We start from the raw sequence: 16305 nt of genomic DNA, 5'->3' as shown, positions 1-16305 counted from the left end.
AGAATTTGAAAGAGAGTATTCCAGTCAACATTGTCAAAAGCTTTCTCTAAGTCTACAAATGCTAGAAACGTAGGTTTGCCTTTCCTTAATCTTTCTTCTAAGATAAGTCGTAAGGTCAGTATTGCCTCACGTGTCCCAGTATTTCTACGGAATCCAAACTGATCTTCCCCGAGGTCGGCTTCTACTAGTTTTTCCATTCGTCTGTAAAGAATTCGTGTTAGTATTTTGCAGCTGTGGCTTATTAAACTGATTGTTCGGTAATTCTCACATCTGTCAACACCTGCTTTCTTTGGGATTGGAATTATTATATTCTTCTTGAAGTCTGAGGGTATTTCGCCTGTTTCATACATCTTGCTCACCAGATGGTAGAGTTTTGTCAGGACTGGCTCTCCCAAGGCCGTCAGTAGTTCCGATGGAATGTTGTCTACTCCGGGGGCCTTGTTTCGACTCAGGTCTTTCAGTGCTCTGTCAAACTCTTCACGCAGTATCGTATCTCCCATTCCATCTTCATCTATATCCTCTTCCATTTCCATAATATTGTCCTCAAGTACATCGCCCTTGTATAGACCCTCTATATACTCCTTCCACCTTTCTGCTTTCTCTTCTTTGCTTAGAACTGGGTTTCCATCTGAGCTCTTGATGTTCATACAAATGGTTCTCTTATCTCCAAAGGTCTCTTTAATTTTCCTGTAGGCAGTATCTATCTTACCCCTAGTAAGATAAGCCTCTACATCCTTACATTTGTCCTCTAGCCATCCCTGCTTAGCCATTTTGCACTTCCTGTCGATCTCATTTTTGAGACGTTTGTATTCCTTTTTGCCTGCTTCATTTACTGCATTTTTATATTTTCTCCTTTCATCAATTAAATTCAATATTTCTTCTGTTACCCAAGGATTTCTACTAGCCCTCGTCTTTTTACCTACTTGATCCTCTGCTGCCTTCACTACTTCATCCCTCAAAGCTACCCATTCTTCTTCTACTGTATTTCTTTCCCCCATTCCTGTCAATTGTTCCCTTATGCTCTCCCTGAAACTCTGTACAACCTCTGGTTCTTTCAGTTTATCCAGGTCCCATCTCCTTAAATTCCCACCTTTTTGCAGTTTCTTCAGTTTTAATCTACTGCATCTTAGTACATGCTTAGATATGGCATACTTGCTCGGAGTCATGCTCATAATCAGACAGCTGAGAACAGTTTGGAAATCGGAAGAGTTTTTCTACTGAGAATGCCATTTAAATGTTCACTCACCAAATTTTACAAGCATTAAAAGTAAAACAGCTCTGGTTGGTATTTGCTGTGACCTTCCTAAGACATATGACTGTATGAATCACTGTGCCCTCCTGGATAAATCGAAGTTTTAGGGGACTGTTAGCATACCCAATCAATGGATTCAGTCACATATAACCAAAAAATGCAGAAAATTGTACTCAGTAATTCATCCAATATCGTCTGGGGACGTAATTCTCACTGGGGAAAAAAAAATCGTGCATGGGGTTCCCCAAGGCTCAATCTTAAGCCCACTATTGTTCTTGATATGTTTAAACTATCTCCATCTAATGCACAATAAGCAGAAATAGTCCTTTTTGCAGATCACACTAGTATTGTAATCAATCCAAGATCATGTACAGCAACAGAATAAATGAGAAACAATGATTTTAAAAATATTGTTGTATTATTTTCTTTGACTTGTCTTGTCCTCAGTTTCAAAAAGGCATGACATATTCAGTTCCGTCCAATTAGAAGTATTACACTAATGATAAGTACAACACATGACGAAAAAAATAACAAATAGGGTGCAAACTTTAAAAAATCATTCTTAGGTGCCCATATTGATGATGGTGTAAACTGGAAAAAGCTCATTTTGGAGCTCCTAAAACAAATTAGTTCAGCCACATTTGCACTTAAAATGACTGAAGATCTTGGGGAGAGACAAATCAGTAAGTTGACATATTTTGCATATTTTCTTTCAGTAATGTCATATGGAATAATGCACTGGCATAACTAATTTTTAAGAAAGACAGTCTTCATTGTTCCAAAAAGGGGCAGTAAGAATAATATGTTGTGCTCATCCACAACCATCTTATAGAAATATGATTAAGAAGTTGGACAGTCTGACTATTGCTTTGTGATATGTTTATCCCTTTACAAAGTTTATTGTAGATAACCCACTACAGTTTAAAAGGACCAATGACATAAATAATCGAAGTACAAGAAGAGAAAATAACATTCATTACTCCGCATTAGGGTTCTCTGGCACAAAAATGGGCCCACAATGCTGCAGCAAATATTTTGATCACTTGTTTGGTGATATGCAATGTCTGACAGACAGCAAAATAAAATTTGAAAACAACCTGAAAAAAGTTTCTTTAACAATTCCTTCTACTCCATAGATTTACTTTTATTTTAATGTGTAAATCGAGGTGGGCACGAATTTCTAACACACATCTGTATTTTCTTTTTTTAAAATAAATAAAACACTTATGAATGTTCAGGATGTAGCCATATTTTCAAATTAATTTTTGATGTGGATGTAAAATGACTCATTTCAAGCCATTACTATTTATCATGCAAAATAATTCATGGAACGTGAAACTAACTGTTGTTGTTGTTGTGGTCTTCAGCCCTGAGACTGGTTTGATGCAGCTGTCCATGCTACTCTATCCTGTGCAAGCTTCTTCATCTCCCAGTACCTACTGCAACCTACATCCTTCTGAATCTGCTTAGTGTATTGATCTCTTGGTCTCCCTCTACGATTTTTACCCTCCACGCTGCCCTCCAATGCTAAATTTGTAATCCCTTGATGCCTCAAAACACGTCCTACCAACTGATCCCTTCTTCTAGTCAAGTTGTGCCACAAACTTCTCTTCTCCCCAATCCTACTCAGTACCTCCTCATTAGTTACGTGATCTACCCATCTAATCTTCAGCATTCTTCTGTAGCACCACATTTCAAAAGCTTCTATTCTCTTCTTATCCAAACTATTTATCGTCCATGTTTCACTTCCATACGTGGCTACACTCCATACAAATACTTTCAGAAACGACTTCCTGACACTTAAATCTATACTCGATGTTAACAAATTTCTCTTCTTCAGAAACGATTTCCTTGCCATTGCCAGTCTACTTTTTATATCCTCTCTACTTCGACCATCATCAGTTATTTTACTCCCTAAATAGCAAAACTCCTTTACTACTTTAAGTGTCTCATTTCCTAATCTAATCCCCTCAGCATCACCCGATTTAATTTGACTACATTCCATTATCCTCGTTTTGCTTTTGTTGATGTTCATCTTATATCCTCCCTTCAAGACACTGTCCATTCCGTTCAACTGCTCTTCCAAGTCCTTTGCTGTCTCTGACAGAATTACAATGTCATCGGCGAACCTCAAAGTTTTTACTTCTTCTCCATGAATTTTAATACCTACTTCGAATTTTTCTTTTGTTTCCTTTACTGCTTGCTCAATATACAGATTGAATAACATCGGGGAGAGGCTACAACCCTGTCTCACTCCTTTCCCAACCACTGCTTCCCTTTCATGCCCCTCGACTCTTATAACTGCCATCTGGTTTCTGTACAAATTGTAAATAGCCTTTCGCTCACTGTATTTTACCCCTGCCACCTTCAGAATTTGAAAGAGAGTATTCCAGTTAACGTTGTCAAAAGCTTTCTCTATGTCTACAAATGCTAGAAACGTAGGTTTGCCTTTTCTTAATCTTTCTTCTAAGATAAGTCGTAAGGTTAGTATTGCCTCACGTGTTCCAAAATTTCTACGGAATCCAAACTGATCTTCCCCGAGGTCCGCTTCTACCAGTTTTTCCATTCGTCTGTAAAGAATTCGCGTTAGTATTTTGCAGCTGTGACTTATTAAACTGATAGTTCGGTAATTTTCACATCTGTCAACACCTGCTTTCTTTGGGATTGGAATTATTATATTCTTCTTGAAGTCTGTGGGTATTTCGCCTGTCTCATATATCTTGCTCACCAGATGGTAGAGTTTTGGCCATCAGTAGTTCTAATGGAATGTTGTCTACTCCCAGGGCCTTGTTTCGACTCAGGTCTTTCAGTGCTCTGTCAAACTCTTCACGCAGTATCTTATCTCCCATTTCATCTTCATCTACATCCTCTTCCATTTCCATAATATTGTCCTCAAGTACATCGCCCTTGTATAAATCCTCTATATACTCCTTCCAGCTTTCTGCCTTCCCTTCTTTGCTTAGAACTGGGTTGCCATCTGAGCTCTTGATATTCATACAAGTGGTTCTCTTCTCTCCAAAGGTCTCTTTAATTTTCCTGTAGGCAGTATCTATCTTACCCTTAGTGAGACAAGCCTCTACATCCTTACATTTGTCCTCTAGCCATCCCTGCTTAGCCATTTTGCACTTTCTGTCAATCTCATTTTTGAGACGTTTGTATTCATTTTTGCCTGCCTCATTTACTGCATTTTTATATTTTCTCCTTTCATCAATTAAATTCAATATTTCTTCTGTTACCCAAGGATTTCTATTAGCCCTGGTCTTTTTACCTACTTGATCCTCTGCTGCCTTCACTACTTCATCCCTCAGAGCTACCCATTCTTCTTCTACTGTATTTCTTTCCCCCATTCCTGTCAATTGTTCCCTTATGCTCTCCCTGAAACTCTCTACAACCTCTGGTTCTTTCAGTTTATCCAGGTCCCATCTCCTTAAATTCCCACCTTTTTGCAGTTTCTTCAGTTTCAATCTGCAGTTCATAACCAATAGATTGTGGTCAGAATCCACATCTGCCCCTGGAAATGTCTTACAATTTAAAACCTGGTTCCTAAATCTCTGTCTTACCATTATATAATCTATCTGATACCTATTAGTATCTCCAGGATTCTTCCAGGTATACAACCTTCTTTTATGATTCTTGAACCAAGTGTTAGCTATGATTAAGTTATGCTCTGCACAAAATTCTACAAGCCGGCTTCCTCTTTCATTTCTTCCCCCCAATCCATATTCACCTACTATGTTTCCTTCTCTCCCTTTTCCTACTGACGAATTCCAGTCACCCATGACTATTAAATTTTCGTCTCCCTTCACTACCTGAATAATTTCTTTTATCTCGTCATACATTTCATCAATTTCTTCATCATCTGCAGAGATAGTTGGCATATAAACTTGTACTACTGGAGTAGGCATGGGCTTTGTGTCTATCTTGGCCACAATAATGCGTTCACTATGCTGTTTGTAGTAGCTAACCCGCACTCCTATTTTTTTATTCATTATTAAACCCACTCCTGCATTATCCCTATTTGATTTTGTATTTATAACCCTGTAATTACCTGACCAAAAGTCTTGTTCCTCCTGCCACCGAACTTCACTAATTCCCACTATATCTAACTTTAACCTATCCATTTCCCTTTTTAAATTTTCTAACCTACCTGCCCGATTAAGGGATCTGACATTCCACGCTCCGATCCGTAGAATGCCAGTTTTCTTTCTCCTGATAACGACGTCCTCTTGAGTAGTCCCCGCCCGGAGATCCGAATGGGGGACTATTTTACCTCCGGAATATTTTACCCAAGAGGACACCATCATCATTTAATCATACAGTAAAGCTGCATGTCCTCGGGAAAAATTACGGCTGTAGTTTCCCCTTGCTTTCAGCCGTTCGCAGTACCAGCACAGCAAGACTGTTTTGGTTAATGTTACAAGGCCAGATCAGTCAATCATCCAGACTGTTGCCCCTGCAACTACTGAAAAGGCTGCTGCCCCTCTTCAGGAACCACATGTTTGTCTGGCCTCTCAACAGATACCCCTCCGTTGTGGTTGCACCTACAGTTCGGCCATCTGTATCGCTGAGAAACTAACTATCTAACTTTATTTATTAATGTGAAATTTCATTCCTTCAGCATTGAATACATCATGACAGAACAGCCAACTGTTTAAATTTAAGTCGAATTACTACCCGTGATAGTTAACAACACAAACAGTACAAGATCCTTCTTGTCATTTCACTATCGAAATGAACGATTTTCATGGTGTAAGCAATGAAATGAAGCTTTTTAGCCCCAGGAACAGCACAATATTGTATGAAAATTATTGACTTGAATTTAGGGGCAATTAAGCACTACCAATAAAATCAAAAACTTACACTTAATGTCGAGCAAAGCCTATCTTTGTCTCTCTCATACTTCCCCTCCCTTCCAAGAATGTTTAGGTTATGTGACACATCAATTTCATTCAAGAACTTTGCACAATTGGAACTATATATTTCCACCATAATTTTAACCTGTAACTACAATCAGTAGTGCATATATGTTCAGTTCTAATGTCTGTAACAAGGATTCAATTTTGTATCATGTTGGTATACTGAAATAACAAAAGTTTATTTAATTTTGTCTTGAAGTTGCAAAAATCAAACCTGTTCACCAGAATTAGTTAGAAATAGTACAACTGATGTAATACTTAACGTTCTGTACACCTGTGTGCCTCACAATTTTATACCAAGATGGAAAGCATACAATCTGTCTTTTATTCAAATACTAGATTTTCACAGAAATGATTATGCAACTGTTATTTTGATTGTGTAAATTTGTATCATGCATACAGAACACAAGATCTATATTATCAGTTTCACTTGTAAATTTAAGCAAAATTTAAAAACTATGTCTACTTGCTATTACTTGAACGGGCTTCAAAAGTTTTGTCCAGGCTTCAGCTGTGCAAACCTTTTGAGAGAGTGTGAAATCTAACAGCTAGGACGTTTCTTCTTCTTTAATGTTTCTAACCATCAGATTATCATTCACATTAATTACTGAAAAGCAAATAACATGTCAATAGCAATCCTAAGCATAGACAAATCTGGACAAATTAATACCACACTTTGGAAACCATTATGGAGAAATAAAACTTGTACAAAGTATTCCCCATGGCTCAAGTAGACACTGTACTATTTACTTAAATCACTAAAATATGGTTACAAATTTTGTCTGTGACACATATTTTAGATCTAATGTTATTTGAAACTCAAGAAACAGAATTAAATTGAAATATGAATCTTACTGTATAATCGCAAACCTTTATCCTGTCTGTGTGATATACAATTATTGTAATTAACAGGAATGATGATTGCAAATAATGTTAACAAACTATTTTAAGGAAGTTGGAAGACTGTTATTACTAAATGAAATATATTTTTATTGATGCTAGGAAACATGTCAGGAAGAAATTATATTCGATATTTTTCATGTAATCCATTAAAATGCAATACGTTTTGTTATATTTACATATCTAACTATTTTCACTGTGAATGAGACTGTTGTGTAACAAAATTCATATACTGTCTAACAATTATATTCATACTGTCTAACGTATTTTCATTTTACGATTTATATTATGTTATTTAGCGTTCTAATATGTGCCAAAATTAATTGTAGCAAAAGTATATAAGGCCCAAGCAGGTCCACTTTGGCATGTCAATTCTTGGAGGTACACACTATGCCAATGTAAATATGTAATCGATTCTTGGAGGCTCACACTTGCCAATTTCGTTCAGTTGCAGCATGGCTTGTTTCATTACTTGAATGACTTCAAGACAGAAATAAATTACACTGAAACTCAAAGTCAAGTGTGGTATGAATGAATGTGACTATTTTACCCACTTAGGTCAGTTGTTGTTATACCAGGATTTTGACCTTTTTTATTTTCTACAGCAGCAGCAGAAAATCAACTCAACGAGGCAGATAACTCAAGTTAAGTATATTTTCAATGGGTTCACCCATCTACTCATTTTCTGCAGATGCTGATAATTAACTGATAACTTCAAGAATCTTTACCACAACATTATTAAATTCAGTGACTTTATTAAGTACAGTGAATTAATTGACTTCCAAGTCTTCGATACAAGATTGGGGAAACTTTAAAGGCTCTCTGAGTTTGCACTTGGAACATGCAACACTATCTAAAAAGTTAGCTTTCAAGCCCTCTCTCACCACAGAACACGGGTTTACACATACGATACTTTTTTTTACATCACAGATACCTAAAAAATAACGGTAGTTTCAATATGAGAAATAGAATAAAATGATTTCAGTGTCTGCAGGGATAATGTGAATAAATAATACTAAGAGCTAACGATGCTAACACTGGCAGTACTTTCTGTTCCACTAATAATGATAATACAGAAATATCTGTGCTTATCTGCATGCATAAGAGGACAACTTTGCGAATGATTGTGAAATATGACCAAAGAGTCAGACGTCACAGATATATCGAACACAAGCGCTCTTTACCAGTTCCAGTCATGGGATTTTCTGAGACAGACCTTGCAGGGCAGCATTGCTGAAATCAATAATTACATGTATTTGCACAAGTTCCTACTTCAGGCCAAGAGGGAAAAGCTTTTTATATTTTTGTAGGGCCAGAGAGATGCTAATGTCGTCCTACACATTTCAGTTGGACCACAATGTAATAAATACAGTCACGACATTCACTGGTGCAAAAGTTGTTACCGTTAGACAGCTGGAGCGACACTAGCGCTCCAGATAGGCAGACAGTCATATATGTCATAAGGATAATGTTTGTTTTTTTTCTACTCAATTAACGGAATTGTTGTTATATTTTGGCATTCCATGCGTTATGAAGTTACCAAGAGCCATGAAATATCGTGAAATACATGTAAAAACAGCCGAATTACTCTGATTCAGTGACATAAGCTGCAACTCATTCACAAAGAAATACTTCGGAATATGTTCATATTTGCAGCTTATTCTTCTGAAAGCAAGAGAAAATACACACATTTCATGCTTGAGAAACATGTATTTTTTTGTTATTGTCATATGCACTTTCCTTTACACTAAAATTTTTGTTATGGAGTCCAATGATTTCCCTTCTTACACTACACTCAATTTTCTAATACACGAATATTTTTGTGAATGTAATTACTTTTGATTCAAAAGTGAATATGTTGAAGATTCTTGCCATTTATGGCTCTGATTATCAACAATTATGGAATTGGTTCCCCCTCGTTTGGGAAACAGTTTTATTGCCTTTGATGATTTATTATTACATCTGTGTGGTGTTTCCTAATGCTATAATTATGGTGGCTGTTTGATATCTTAAATAAAGTAAATATTACATTCCATATAGATGTCCTACGTTCCACACTCAATGATTTGGCTGAAAATGTAGCGAACTAAACTCTAATTTATTGGGCAGATGTGTTTCTGTAAAAGGCCAAGTATTCTGGTGTTCACTAGCATTTTTGGTTATTAAAGGAAAACGACATTATTCAGTAAATGTCTGTACTTTACAAGAGAATTGTAAATGAACTGTCCTGTAAAACGCCAGCTGTTTCGTATCTGTCATGGTCCTTGGGGAACTAAATAATCACAAATGTGGTGTAATTTCTTAGTTGTCGATTTTTATGACATTACGTAAACGCCCTATTGTAAAAACTATGTTACAAATCAATATAAAAGTTAGTATTCGTGCATATCCAATATCGCTTGCTGCTTATTTGGAGTGTTGGTAGGGTAACAAAAACGAGATGGAGTGTCATGACTGTTACGTCAGACTGTGGTTACACACTCAGTTCAATCTAGATTTTTATCTGTTATTGCTCCTAGACTCTTTGCTGAGAGAGAGAGGTTCATATTTGTCCCATATAGTATTAGAGATGGCAGGAATTCCTAACATTTCGGGTTAATGAGCCTCGAATGACGAACAATTATCGCATGATTTTGGATGTGCTGAGCTTTATCCCTGTATTCTGTGCCCATTTTAATGCTGCACACAGGTCAGTAATCAGATTTCCAAAAGCTGTCTTCAGGTTTGTAGATGTTGGACTTGATACAACTGGATGTCATCAGCATTTATGTGATATTTTCAACAGGAGAAAACTTTTGACACATCATTGACATACATCGAAAAGAATGTGGAATCTAATATCAAGTCCTGGGGCGCTTTATACTATGTGCCTCCATTATGACTTTATAGTGCTGGACACAACATATTGTTATTGAGACGTCAGATATAGGCAACACTACTGCATGCACTTGCTGGGAAAGTTAGGCTGCTAAGTTTGGCAAGCAAAATGTCGAAGACGTCAGTGTCAAAAGCTTTGCTGATGTCTAAGTAGCACATGGTACTCGTCTCTTCTCCATCGATGGCATTATTAAGCTCAACTGTTACCTTTATTAAGACAGAAGTTGTGCTGCGATTTTTACCGAAACTTGATTGGTACTCATCTAGTAGGTTGTTTGTACAATAGTTAAGTAGTTTGTTAGCTGATCGTGGACTATATATTCTAAGGCCTTGGACAACGTAGGAAGAATACAAATAGGTCAGTAATCAGGGGGCACTCTGGCAACATTCTTTTACATAGTGGCTTAACTAGTCCTATTTCCAGGGCTCAGGGAAAATCCTTGAGGTTAAGGAGTGAGTGGTGATGTTTGTTGTAGTGGGGCAGTTGTGAGTTAATAATAAGCTTCATCATTTGGACTCTCATGCTATTGAGTCCAGTGTCTGATGCACATGATGCTTTTTGACACTATTGCAAGTACATTTCTTTTTTGTGACTACACTCATCTATCTCCATGAAGTAATCAATGGGTCTGTTTCGTTTGTGCTTCAATTGTGGTTGTGGGTAATGTGAAGTACCAGTTCAGTTCTTTGGCTGGGAAAGTGGAATCAGTTCAGCTTTTACTTTACCTTTACTAAAACCACAAAGGTTTTTCCATAGAAGAGCTGGTCTATGCCTGTTGTTGTTAAAGTATGGGCATGCGTAGAGTTTAGCATTTCTCACAGACTGACTGACTCTGTTCTGCTTCTGCTTGTAAGCGATAAGATTTTCAGTTATAGGGCCTAGTCTGTATGCCCAATATGGAGTGTCTATGAGATTCATGAGTTGTTTTAGTTAATCAGCTAGCCTAGGTGCAAGTTTTGTTACTACTTTTCCAGTCTTTAGGGGTCATATTAGTCATATAGTTGAGTAAGTTTGTTAGAAAATTCGACTCTGAGAATGGAACAGAAGTCATCCCCCAAAATATTTCTCACATCTCATTTGCAAGTTCAGACAAATTAATGAATGAGAACAACCTTGAAATCAACTGTTTAATAGCACACAGCCTGCAGCTTGCAGTACAATAAGGGAACATAAATCTCTTATGTTTCAATAACTGACATCTATAATTTGTGTGTATGAAACAGATGTGTACATAAAATTTAACTGTCTTCATTAACTTTAATAGGCTATTGCAATGGCTGTATTTTTCCAGCAAAAAGCCAAGGAAAAAAAAGCTTATGCATGAGATTGGAACTGAAGGCGAGGTAGTACCAAGAACGCCTTTAAATCACATCATACGAAAACTTATAGTTAATACACAAAGATATTCTCAGAATGTCATTTAAAATAATCAAGGGCTCTTACATGATGTATTGCATCCTTAAATTTCTAAGTATTTCTTAATGTGTTCGATAGTTCCATAGCTAGTTATTTTCATGTTCCATGTAGTATATACTGTAATATATTTCTGTGATACTGGACATAACAAATCCTTTGAAAATCACGTATTTTTAAGAGCTAATGTGACAAAATGCCGATTATTTGTATCAACTTCTGCAACTACACTATACAAACCATTGTGAAGAGCATGCCAGAAGGTGATACCAAATATTAGTCTCTCTTACCACAGCATTTGCATACTGGTATGGACCGCTGGGTGAATGACTGCTAATGCGAATGTGGGTACTGTAATTAATTCAGTCATGTTCCTTGCTCTCTCTGCAGAGAGCCATAGTATATTTCCAGATTGTTCAATTAAAATTGACTTTTGAAGCTTTCTAAACAGGTCTTTGTGGGTAGTTGGTGTCTCTCTTCAAGCATCTTTCAGATCAGGTTTTCCAGCAATTCCATAACGATCTGCCATGAGTCATACCAACGTTGACCACTTGTGTTCCCTTCTTTGTGTAATTCAGTACTCTTCTATTACTGCTATTTGGTATTGATCCATACACATCAGCAGTATTCTGGGATGGGTGGCAGAACTGCTTGAAAATAATCTTCTGATTGCATATTCCCAGTATCTTACCAGTGAACCAAAGCTGTTCACCCAATTTAGCTATGGCTGAGACAATGTGACAGCTTTGTTTCATATTCTTACAAACCATTACACCCAGATGTTTGTATGAGTCGGCTAACTGCAAATGTGGCTCACTGATATCGTTCTACTAGTACATAATGCTTTTTAAAGTGCATAATTTTACATTTCTGCATATTTAAAGCAAGTTGTTAATCATTGCATCACTTTTAATTTGTGTCGAGATCTAGCTGAATATTTATAATGCTTTTTTTTAGATAGCACTACATTATAGATAACTGCTTCATGAGCAGTAAATCTAAGGTTAGTGTTATTATTGTCTAAGAAATTATGGTAGACATTTCCAGAACATATTTTTTTGCAAACTATATATATAGTATGCGAATAAAAAAATATAAACTCAGCAGGTCACATTGAAATCTAAGTTTGCATCTTTGAAGAATGCATTCATATCATAAATAATTTACTTATCATTCAAATCTGTCTGCTTCCTGTATACTTGAAGCAAGCCAAGGTGTTACCTGCACTCAAAAATGGTGACACAGACAATGTAGAAAAACTGCAGACCAATTTCAGCGTTGTCTTCTACGTCTAGAAACATAAAAAATAACGAAAAATAGACAAATGATTTGTCTAAATATGTAGAATCCTATTTGCAATGAACAATTGGGTGTCAAGCCCAGGAGAGGTACACAGTCTGCTACAGTACAGTTTACAAAAGTCGTTCATGAAACACTGGAAAAATATATCGATGCAATTGGCATTTTATTGACCTTTCAGATGCTTTTGACACTGTTGGCCACAGCATTTTATTAAATAAACTGCAGTTATTAGGAATAATATGTCTGGTAAATAAATTATTTTAGTTTTTCCTGAGAAAAAGGGTACAGCAAATTGAAATTTGACATACTTCAATAAGGTTAATGGCAAAATGCTTATCAGATCATGAATATGTTAATTTAGATGTCCCACAGGGAATTGTATTAGGCTCAGTCCTTTTCCCAATCCATACTAATCATTTGCCAATGTGTGTCAAGAATAGAGAAAAATTATTCTGGCATGGCAGTATCATGATGATCACAGATAGATAACCAATACAATCGACAAAAAAGCCAATAATGCTCTCAAAGGTGTCCACAAGTGGTCACTGGACAACAGAATTGTATCATCTTTCAGTTCAGTAAAAACACAATGGTGCTATATTATAAGCCAACAATAATGTATTAGAATGGGCAAAAGGGATAGATTCTTGGATATGAATGTAGACTGTCATTTCAAATGGACAGAACTTGTGAAGGTTTTGGCAAAGAGAATATCTGCAGCATGTTATGCCCTTCACGTCCTTGCTCCAGCATGCAGCAATTCATGCCTTGAAGTGACCTATTTTGAACATAAACGGTTACTTGTCAGTTATGGGACCATGTTTTGGGGAATATTTGCTGGGAATGTACAAACTCTTTTTAAGGTAAAGAAGAGAGCAGTATGAAAAACAACAAACAGCAGCAGTAGGGATAAATGTGTTAAATTATTTAAAATGCTAGAAATTCTAACTGCCTCACATGAAAATATTTGTTGGAATATACGGTACATTAGGAAAAACCTTCATCTGTATGCCAAGAACAGTCCAATACATGGGCACAGAAACAGATCAACTCATTGCTTACATTTGAATAGGAAAACAAGTAGAAAAGTAGTGTGTGACATCATGGACTAGAGGACACCAAACATCAACAGAATGGAATAGACGGTCAGGTGGTGTCACTGTCAAACGATGGAGGGTTCACCCTTGACGGAACAACACAACATCAGTTTCCTTAGCCCAGCACTGAACAGTGAATGTGGGGGTACAACATACCATCTGTGATACAAAATGTCTGATTATAGTATCCGAAATATGGAACCAACAATAGCAAAGTTTGCTATTAGCCAATTCAAACTTTATAACAGACATTATTGATCAGCTGTGTATGGTAAATTGCTGAGAAGTGAAAAAACATTTCAAAAGATCAACATTTATTTGTTAGCAATTATGTATACACATAAACACATCAAACAATATTCATACTGGAATGCATGTAGTGTTTACCTTATCCATTGTGTTTTCTTTCTTACATAGTAAATAATGCCTCAAACAACTGTGTTTCTCTTGTTCAATAGAGCCGCTTTTTCACTCAAGAAAGATTATTTAAAAGAAAACGCTTCACTGATTTTTGCTCTGACAGAACAGTTCACAGGCGAACGGCCAGATGACAGCGTCCAGTGGGCACATTATTTCGGCAGACGACGAAGTTGCCATCATTAGGCATGCTGATTAACTTTATTTATTTATTTATTTTTACATATAATTTTCTACATCTCTAGAATGCAGAACGAGATGTCATCACTGTGTGACTAAACCGCTTTTCAGCCATTGTAATTAGTTCTGTTGTTCCACTGTAGTGATACAGGTTATCAGGCCAGTTCTATCCTGTAACTGGTGGTACACAAAGACTTCCATCTGCTGGCAGTGATATACTGTTTCTGGCCTGCAGAAATCAATCACAGATGGACAAAAGAACTGCTAAATGTATTTCTCGGAAAGACTGGCCACCCTGGAACAATAGCGAAATACGTCACTATTCGTCACGTATGAAGAACTGAACAGTCAACAGCAGTGTGCTTTCAAATGTTCTGGATATGCTGGCACCATCTGTAAGTGGTCCCTGGCTAAGTAAAATCAGTCTCATGTAGGAACCACATTGAAATAATACGTCCTGTGTAAATGAGATGTACACGGAGCTTTATACTAGTCATCTCACTCTACATTGATCTTCCCTTGTCTGCCCCCAACAGGTGCAGAGCAGTGCCCCACACTCGCTAGCTTCTGCCACTGCATGCAGTTAAAACCAGTCGTCGCTCGCGTTTATTCCACTTCTTCAATTAAACTGTCGGAAGCCTGTCTGTTAGACGTTTCAGATGCTGTCTTAGCACCTCAGCTGTTTGAACATTCATTTGATGCATGACTTACTACCATCGTGCATTCTCCAGTTGTGAATCTTTTGCTTGCTACAATGAATATTGTACCAACAGACCTCACATTATATCCTGTAAAGGATGTAGTTTTAAGACTTTGAAACGAATGCTGTGATGACAACATTGCAAATAGCAGATATAGTCCTAAAGTCAACGAAATTTCCAGCTAAAGAAGAGTAAACTCACTGTTGTGGTATGAACTGATGCTTGCTACAATGAAAATTGAACCGAGAGCATTGAATCTTGCCTTGAATGTACTACAAAACAAGCACTTAACACCATCCAACAGCCCTTAAACATACATTCAGCTAGCAGGTTCGTTACACTATGGTGAGTAGAAGACTTCATCAATAATGTAATCCTGGTAGGACCAAACAACAACACGATAATCAATATTTAGCAAACATTCTGGGATAGATAGACATATTTTCTTTGAATGATACAAGTGTGTCTTAGGAGGAGAGAGACATAATCCGCTACTAAGCGAGCAGTTATTTAAAAAACGCGGTATCAACGATTATGTTACACAACAAGTACAGCGCTGGCTTGGCTCTACAGGAAGACGAAAAACTGTAACGACATCACACAACTATCGACAGAAATATCTACCACCAGAATAGTGCATGAGTCTTCATCTAGATGTGAGAATACAAACTAAGCAGCTTAGAACAAATCTTACCTCACCTCTTACCTCCCCTCATCCCTCCCTCTTGGCCCTCGCCCCCATCCCATAGGTAGGGATACTGATCTTCCAGATCTGCTCTAACATTTCGCTGACGTTACACGAAGAGCTTCATCCACTAGAGGTGCTCTGCTTTGGTTTGTACTTGAGTTGACAATGATATACTGTTTCTGGTCTGCAGCTGGACACTCCCTCAGGTAGTGATGCTTTCCTAGGCCTGTTCTATCCTCTCTCTGATGTTACACAAAGAGATCCAACTGCTGACGATACTCTGCTTTGGTCGGTGTTGGGCTACACGCCTGCAGAAGTCAAACATATTTTTAGGAAACATGCTACGGCCCTCAGCTATGTTTCATGGTGGGAACAGGTAGCTTCAGGGGTTACCCTTACCAGAGGGGAGAACGCCATGACTGGGTGGGCACCATGGCCGTTGAGTTCGCTACAGGCTCTCGCTATTCAATACACTGGCGCCGGCCGCCTACAGTAGCCACCTGCCTCTTCCAGCAGCTGCCTCCCATAGCATACACACTCAAAATAAGTATCTGTAAAAGT

Source organism: Schistocerca nitens, chromosome 4 (assembly GCF_023898315.1).
Source record: "Schistocerca nitens isolate TAMUIC-IGC-003100 chromosome 4, iqSchNite1.1, whole genome shotgun sequence".
NCBI classification, from domain to species: Eukaryota; Metazoa; Arthropoda; class Insecta; order Orthoptera; family Acrididae; genus Schistocerca; species Schistocerca nitens.
Note: the sequence above shows the minus strand (reverse complement) of the source record.